We start from the raw sequence: 9,674 nt of genomic DNA, 5'->3' as shown, positions 1-9,674 counted from the left end.
CACACACACACACACACACACACACACACACACACACACACACACACTGAGTTTACTCCCCTAACTTGTCCTGGGTCTATTCTGCATCCTGATCTGAGAGCAGTTAATTTAAAATGAAATGCATTTCAGAAAATTGGTCTCTTTTTGCCTTGTGGCCCTGGCCGACTTTTCTGCCTATCTCTTAACTGATGTATTTGATTCTTTCTTTTTTTTTTTTTTCCAAGGGAACAGACCTTGTTTCTCCAATAGCTAACTCTCTTTTCTACATAGCATTGGAGTCTTACTTCTTCTGCCTCATCTCCCTCGGGAGAATTTCGCTGAAATACAGCGCCGGCTCAACCTCATTTTTTTTCCTTTCCTTTGCTTGTCTTTTTCACCCTGTAAAAACACCTGTTGCCCAGGAAGCTACACCTGCCCTGCTGACCAGCCTGCCCCACTCACTCTGAGAGCCACCAGATGCAAGCGATGGAACGTAGAAATGGACAGTGTCTGTGGTGTGGTTGGTGTATTTCGCACAGGTAGCCACTCGCCCTGAGCCTTTTATCTGGAAAGCCCAATTTGCAGAATTCACCAATCAGTCACAACTGAAACAGTTTACAGGCAGCCAAAACCAGAAGGGGTTAAGAACAATCTTTGAGGTAGGGTTGGGAAGGTCAGTGGTACAGAAGAATTAAAAAAAACAAAAAACAAAAAAAAACCAACCTGAAATATTTTGAAAGTGTTGAAGTTTGCTTATTACAAGTCTTTTTCTCCAAGGTAACTGCTTTATATATGGTTGAAATTCTGAAATTATGCCAATTGACATGTAAAATAATCAGAATTTCCTGCCCCATTCTTATTTGAATAAACCTTATTACACATTGCTTTTACCCTTGAGTAGGTTATTGCAGCATTGAGTCAATATCGTTCACATGATTTAGATTAAATTACAGCAGTGCGGGGCTCTTTTCTTTCTTTTCTCTCTCTGCTGAATATAAACTCACTATGATTTTCCTTTGGCTGGCATTTGTTCCTTTGACTTTCCCCCATATTCAAGAGATGGTGTATGCTCCAAACACATAACATTATCAACTTTAAGGGCTGCAATTGATTGAATATTTTGACAAATATACCTCTCTAATTCCTGAAGCCATATGGACGTGCAGGATGCCATATGGAATAAAGTACTCTAGCTCATGAAATGATCCAAAAGCATTTTTTTTTTATTAGCGGTTATTTCCTTGAACTGAAAACTGATTAGATTTTGAATATTCCATCACTGGGGATAGTAATCTAGCCAACTATATATTCTTAGCAGCATCTTTAGTGATGGAAGGATGTTGCTAAAGCAGAAGTCCTTGATAGGGGTCACCACAATTAAAAAATATCAGAGAAAAAGGCCACTTCTCTATTCTTTGTATATCCATTAGGACTTTCTGCAGAACAACAGAAAACTCCCAATTAGCTGTCTTCAGCAGGACGGAAATGGTATTATCTTGTGTAACAGGAAGCCTGGGGCATCACAGTGAAAGGGCTAGTTCCAGCAGGGGCTCAGTGATGTCACCAAGAGCCAGCATCCCTTCTGTTTTTGCTCTCTAGCCTCCCTGGCATTTCGGCTCCATTCCCCAGCTGGCTGCCCTCACAGTAAAAAATGGCTATATCAATGCATGTGACATCCACGCACGACAGTGTCCAAGGGAAGCAGATAAATGTCTTCCTCGTGATCGCTTTTATAAGAAATCCATTCTCAAAAATAATTCAGCAGATCCTCCCTCATTCCTCATTCTGAATTATGCTGCATGCCTGTTCCAAAACTAAGCATGTATAAGGGGACATGCGACTTCTGTGACTGGCCCAGGGAGGCCTGTGGCTATAGGAGAAAGACAGAGACCCCGAGTCAAATTGATGCTTTCTTAGAAAGGAATAAAAAAGCAAGAGCTCCACGGAGAGCCTCGCAACCAACGAGATTTGCTACACTCTTATATTTCTTTATATTTAGAAAATTGACTTGGCCAGACCACCTCCAGGAAAACCTGCTGGGTAAATTCTTTTACATGGAGTAAATAAATGGAATTACCTCCAAACACCACCAGAAAAAATATTTAATTGAAATGTGAGGCAGTTCAGCAGTTCAGCCTGGGTATTTGTTGGAATTGACCTTCCCAGGACTACGGTATCTATTTCTTCAAAAATATTTTACTGCAAATAAAAGATATGTAGGATTGGTTTTCTCCTTTATTGCTCAATGGCTGTAGGAGTGTTTTAAAATCACTAATCTCTAATCTGCAATCTTACTCTATTGAGAGAATGTGATGCTTTTTGAATGTCTTCTGAGAAATTATAAAGATGGAAAAATAAGATGAAGGGCATCATGAGGCTGAACAGGAGCTTCTTTGGGCAGAACAGGCACAAGACTACACACCTACCCCAAGACACAGGCTTTCTGGTCTACTTTAGACTACTGAGTCAGCATGGTGGCCCCTTGAACAGAGTTATGAACTTTTTTTTTTTCTTTAACATTTGCAGTAAGTTCGGGCTGGCCTATCTCACTAAAGGACAATGAAAGGCCTGCGATTTCTCATCCCTTATATCTGTACAAGTTCCTTCTCCGGTTCACTGTGTGAACCAGAACTTCGCTATTAGGAACTCGGAGTTCTTATCTGAAGGGGGAGGTGGGTGGAGTGGTACTCTGATTTCTAAACTTGAATTTGGCCCTATTATTCCATGATTTTCATCTGAATGAAAACAAATAGAATCTCTCAAAAGGTCCAATGGAAGCAAATCATGGTGCCTAACCAAAGCTCAAATCCACAATCACTGATATTAATATTTTGACTATAGCTTTTAAGGAAATGTGAAAATAGAAGTCAACGTTTCAGTAAATTACACTTTGCAATTGATAGATTCCTCCCCTGAATGGATTTCTCCCACCCTTTTTTCCTCAAATGTTCAAGAGTCCTTTGTTTGTTTACTTGCTTTGTAGGCAAAATCTGCCCTTATTTTTGGCTACAAAGTAATCTCTTGTAAGAAGTCTAGTTTTTAGAAGTAAATATACAAAAAAAAAAAAAAAATTGGAAGCCATTAGAGTTTATCTTTCCTCGTCGAAGATTCCATTAAATTTCAATCTCTGAAATCTAAAGTGACAAAGAGAACATTTTATATCAGTGTATACGTATGAGAAAAGAGACCATAATGTTTACCACCTATTTGTATGTCATCTGCTCTCATTTTTTGTTCATGATTCATTTTGCTTCATCTTTATATTACGTATTGAAATTCTTTTATCCCATTAACACCTTCTCTTTCAGAAATCTGTAAATTAACATAATTAAAAACCATATTTTTTAAGCACTAGCTTCTGAAATATTCATTATTAACCTGCTGGCTACACTTGTCCTTTTTTATATTTATATAATTAATTAAGTATCTCCCTTCTAATTCATACATTTTCAAATAATTTATTAATAGTATTCAGGTTTTGACTTGTCTATTTCTTCTCTCATTTAAAGGAAATGGGTTTGGTCATCAGAATCTCTCTCACCTTTTAATTTTCTAGTGGAGTCGAAGCACTTGCCAGTGAACATTGGACCATTCTCCCATTTTGCTAAGAGAACATGGCGATACATTTAGAAGAACTTGAGGAGGGGACTAGCACTAAGTAGAAATGTTTCATGATAGAAACATGTAAGATGCGTGATCAGGAAGTTAGCTCTAGGGTATTCATGGAGGCAGGTTAGTGCCACATCCAAATAATCTAAAATTGCTGCTTTTATATAGCATTTGAATTCTAATGATGGTACATAAGATCCACCCTCTAGTTTTTCACAGATGATTTAATATAAATAATTCTTGTACAATTCCCAAGTTCTAATTTTCTATATTAGAAAAAAACAGGCCAGTAATGAAGCCACGTCTGGCTGGGAGGATGAGCCAGCATCATTCAATGAGCTGTGACAATTTATTATCAGGATGCTCAACACTGATAAACCATCTTATACTGTCTAGAGTTACCAAGGAAGAACAACAATTATATCATAATTGTTATAATTGTTTTTAGTAACAAATTAATTGCCTTTGGTATTTTTGCCCAACTAAAATCAGTGTTACAAAAGGAAAAGAGGAAGTCTAGAACTTGGCACCGCTTCTCAAAGTGTTCCCAGACCTTGAGTCTTCCTTAAATGACTAAATTACTATGGAAAATTCATTTCATGCTTGTTTACTCTACAAAATCCCTTAACTAGATGGCTAGGAAAAATTAAAATTGGGTATGGTCCTGGTGATGCCAAAAGCTGCAGCTGATTTTCCTGAATAGGACTTCCCAGATATATGAAAGTCAGTGAAATTTTACACAGATTTGCTGATTCTAGGGAACTATGCTGCTAGACTGGGCTTGAGCAATTGTCAGAGAGCAATCTATAGGCATCCCCTGCAAGTTAGCTAGACATCTTGTTTAAAATACCAAAATAGGATATCCACGCTGAGGAAGCAGTCTGATATTGTGTATCTCTTGTACCTCAGAAATACTTTCAATTAAAATATATATATATTTCTAAAAATGCCTGGATGGAATGTACACCCTGGTCCTTTGTTCTAGCCATCACTTCAACAAATATTCATCCAACACACACCCTGTGTCAGACCATTGTCCCAGTTAGGGAAGACAAATGAGCAAAAAATAAAGAAGACAATGTCCCAAATTAAAAAGTGTTAAGAGAAAAGCAGCATGATGTGATATAAAGTATATATATTTATTTGTTTTTCTGGTGAGGGTCTATCAGCTAAAATTGTGTGGCTGATCTTCAGACAAGGAAACACAGAAGATGACATTTAAGCTCAGTCTTGAAGGACAAAAATGAATAAGCCCTTGGAATATCTCGACAAAGGTTTTTCCAAGAAAAGAGAACAGCTGGTTCAAAGGCCCAAAGACTGGGGAAAAAATATGTTGGTGTGTTCAAAGGCAGCAAGAACACTGTGTGGAGGGAAGGTTGTACTTGGATTGGAGTGTAGGAGGTAAAGTGCTGTAGGAGACAAAGAAGAAGAATGAGTCAGAATCCAGGTGAGTAGAACTTGTAAGCTCTGCACAAAAATTGGGTTATAATTCGAAGTATGATGGCAAGATGCAGGAACTATTAGGTAGGAGAATGAGTCATGAATGTAAAAATCTTTCTGACTTTACTTGGGGGGAATGAATTGTAGAGGAGCAAAAAAAAAAAAAAGGAGTCAGTTACAAGGTTATCTATTACTGAGGCAAAAAATAATGGTGTCTTTGACATGTGTGGTAGAAATGGGGTTGATGAGACATCAGTTCAGGCTATGTTCTGAAGAGACTTTCCAAAAGATTGCTAAGAGTTCAATGGGGAGAAATTTGGGTAAGGGAAGGATCATGAATGATCTGGGGGCTGCAGCTTGAGGACTTGCCTATGAGTGGTGCTCTTAATTGCTAGGGGGGTGGGCTGAGAGAGGGATGCGCTGGAGGAGTAAGGATGCAAGATCTTTCTTCTGTACCTATAAAGTTTGAAATGCAAATATCAGAGTAGATATTTCAAGCGGATAGCTGGATATGTGACTCTGGAGAGTTAAGAAAGAATTTAGGAATTTTAAGTTTGGAAGTTATCGGTATTTAGAAGAAATACACATTACAGAATCGGTCTCCCAGCTTTGGCTACGTGGCCTTTCAGAGATGACTGCAGATGATAGAAACACTCGGGAGACTGAGGATTATTGAGTAAGAGATGGGACTTTGAAGCCAAGCTTTTGGAAGCTCAGAACTGCTTCCAAGATACACCTATGTCTCAAGACAATTTGTCAACAAAGCAAGATTTTCTGGATTCATTCATTCATTTGTTCACTCAATATATAGTCATTCATTCATTCATTCAATAAATATATAGTAAACCTCTAGTATGTGCCATTTACTCTGATGAATAATTTACTGAGGAAAAAAATAATAAGTAGAACAGACATTCTGTCTTCTTTAATATGCTTCATTACATTGGAGATGGATGGACTATGTTTCTTATGGCATATTTACATATATACACTCACATACCCTTGCACTCACACACACACTAAGATGGCATTATTTTGGATGAAAATCCTGTAACAACCAATGTGTTCTAATATTTGCATTGCCTTAAATTCATAGAGCCGGGGCTAATTTCATAGACACTCAGCCCCCAAATTACTGTAGGAATTACTGGGTTTCTCCATGAAGACTGGAGACATAGCCAAATTCTAGAAAAGAAGAAAGCAAACATAAATTGTACTTGTTGCACTAAATCTTTGGGAGTCACTGGTAAATTTATTTCAGGGGAAGGTATTAGAAAAAGAAAAACTTTGTTTCCTAGGCTGAAGGTCTACAAGATTAATACCTTTGACTCACGGTGACCATTTATTTGTTCACTACTTTTCCAACACATTCTCTTTGAAAACAGATGAAGAGCTGCTCTTCTTCACCACCCCCGCCCCACCCCCGTTAAGAGTTCAGGTGTGGCACACTCAGATGTTACCTTTGGGTTGCAGCTGAAGTTGGGTGATATGCTTCTGTTCTAGCTGTTGGTTTGTCCCTTCTTGTATCCACCAAAGTGAATACAAACCACTACGTGATCCCAAAGACATGCCTACTTAATTCCAGCTGATGGGAGACAGGAACATTTGTAAATGGATGGTTTGATATTACTGCAAATTAAAAAAAAGGCCTGGGGGAATAAAAAGGAGAGTACTCCTGTGTTGCTATTTTATATTCATTATAGATGTATACCCATATACAAAATAGAAACATTTTTAAAACCTGGAATATATACATATGTAAATTATTGGTAACATTAGTTCTTGCCTTGGGTGATGGATCCATGTATACTCATGAATCATGGATGCTTCTTATGGCATATGAAAAAGTATAATTTAAACAAGAGGGGACCTTGCAAGGTTGATGGGGGGTAATTAAAAAATGCAATTAACTCAGTTCTATGCACTAGAGTTTCAAAAACTTAGATTTTTAAAAGGTGGGGTCAGTGATGATAACAGACAATTTTTTTTTTTAAAGATGTTATTTATTTATCTGAGAGAGAGAGAAAGAGAAAGAAAGAGTACACGTGCGTGCACAGGAGAGGGGAGGAGTAAAGGGAGAAGCAGACTCCCCGCTGAGCGGGGAGCCCGACGTGGGACTCCATCCCAGGACCCCGGGATCATGACTTGAGCTGAAGGCAGACGCTTAATGACTGAGCCACCCAGGTGCCCCAGTAGACAATATTTTTAAATGTCTCCCTAACTACAACGTGTCATTCTATATTATCTAAAATACAGGACACACTCAGAGTGCAGTTCAACATTACCGATATTGAGGGGCGCCTGGGTGGCTCAGTTGGTTAAGCGACTGCCTTCGGCTCAGGTCATGATCCTGGAGTCCCCGGATCGAGTCCCGCATCGGGCTCCCTGCTCGGCAGGGAGTCTGCTTCTCCCTCTGACCCTCCTCCCTCTCATGCTCTCTGTCTCTCATTCTCTCTCTCTCAAATAAATAAATAAAATCTTTAAAAAAAAAAAAAAAAAAACATTACCGATATTGAATACAAATCCATCTTTTAATATTATTGATCATTTACTATTTCCTTTTGTTCAGCCTCTTGTCACTTAATTATGTTAAATGCCACAATGTGACTGAGGAGGAGCTTTGCTGGGAGTGGCATTTACCAGCTCTTCCACTGACTGGCTAACATGGGCTTATGCACCAGCCACATCTTAAATGAGGAGTTTCTATACAAGAATAATTTAAATCATTTGTCCATTTTGTGCTGGTTAGTCTGCTTGAAACTACAGAAGCCAGTTCCTACACCTGCTTAGCTAGGTACCCAAACACTGCACTGTGTCCTGATGTATTGGGCACTTGTGTGAGCGAAACCGCCCTATCCATGGCTCCACATGGAAGCTTTTTCTGCCTCAGTTTCCCATGGACACCATAGGGGACCCATGCGGGATTGATACATGGGTGAAAGGCAGTGGTGGTTGTTAAAATACAGAACCACGTCATTTTCATTCCAGATGTAGTCATAGTCCTAAACCTCCCCAAATACCTACTAATCTGACCCTCCCCCTAGACTTCATAGCTCCCCAAGATATAGCATCTAAGTGTTAATATCTGCAGCTCTGTGGCTGGTCCCAATTTATGGTCCCATCCCGGCTCATCCTGACTGGTCAATGCACATTTGGGGGATACATCCCCGAGTCTCTAACATTCAAACTGGGTGACAGTGTGAGATTGTTTATATATTAAACACTAGTTAAGCTCAAATTCTTTTTTATTTAAGTAAATATAGACGGAAATGAATTATTGCATTCTCTCCCCCAAAGTCCACTTTAAGAGCTTTGCACTTAACAATAGCGAAGGGTTTTTCTTTTTGAGATTACAACAAAGAAATCTCTTGTGATCTTATACTCCACAAATAGAGCACTTCAAATTTGTTTATAGGGTTTCATATATAAAATTCCATTTTACGGGGGTGCTCGGTGGCTCAGTGGGTTAAGCATCTGCCTTCGGCTCAGGTCATGATCTCAGGGTCCTGGGATCAAGCCCCGCATCGGGCTCCCTGCTCAGCAGGGAGTCTGCTTCTCCCTCTCCCTCTGCCTGCCACTCCTGCTCTCTCTCTCTCTCTCTATCTCACTCTTTCTCATGTGCACATGCTCTCTCTCTAATAAATAAATAAAATCTTTAAAAAAAAATCCAGTTTACTGACAAATTTTTCAGAAATATAGCTGTTTTAAGCATATTTACTGATACTTTTTTTACCGATACTTTTATATACAAAAATGTTGTTGATGTGAACAGAAATAATGGAACTAAAACACGATGCATACATTTAAATCCAATCCATATTGCTTGGTCTTATCAGCTCGATAAGAGGAGACTCAAGGTCGTGAAATTAAGGGTAATTCTAAACATGTGAACTCTTCAGCAGTTGATCATATTTACACATTTGGACTTTCTCTTTGGCTGAATACTCTGTGGGCAATTTTTCTACTTCTGCTGAATTAATTTAATAATGTCACTGCTTGAAATAGCCCAGGATATAGAAAAATGTCAATGATTTTCAAAAATGTCACCTTTCCTATGTAGAGAATGGCATTTTGTTTTCTTTAAAAAAAAAAAAAAGAAACAAAAATAAAGCATTCATATTAAAATATTCTCTGTGAAGGCACCTAGGAATCTGTGTGTTACCCCACCAATAGAAACTAATTGATCTTCAAATGAGTTTGTTGGCCTTACCCAAATGAGCAGGAATGTGTTTGGACCATCAAAACCTTTCGGACAGTTGTTTTTGACTTGAGTACAGCACGATGAATAAAACTCTCCCAGAAGGAACTCATTATATTTAGAATGTTCTCTTTCTAGCTAAAGGACAAAAACTGGAGTTTATTGAAGGCCATCGAATCTTCCAGTTTTTTAAAGGGACTAAGAGAATAAGCTAATTTTGAACTCAAAACAGACCATCTTGGTGTATTCCATGAATTCTGTTGTTTTAAGAGAGGATTAGTAAAGAGCATAAATGTTGCTCTCTGGGCAAACACATTTGAGATTCAGGAAAGTGAAAGCCCCAGATCAAATACAAACCCCCATCAAATGAGCCCATAAAAGCACTAAGGACATCAAAAGCAATGTGTACTCCACACATCAAAACAAAACAAAAATCAAATAAAATCCT

This window comes from Phoca vitulina, unplaced genomic scaffold (assembly GCF_004348235.1).
Source record: "Phoca vitulina isolate PV1807 unplaced genomic scaffold, GSC_HSeal_1.0 scaffold22, whole genome shotgun sequence".
In the NCBI taxonomy this organism is placed as follows: Eukaryota; Metazoa; Chordata; class Mammalia; order Carnivora; family Phocidae; genus Phoca; species Phoca vitulina.
Note: the sequence above shows the minus strand (reverse complement) of the source record.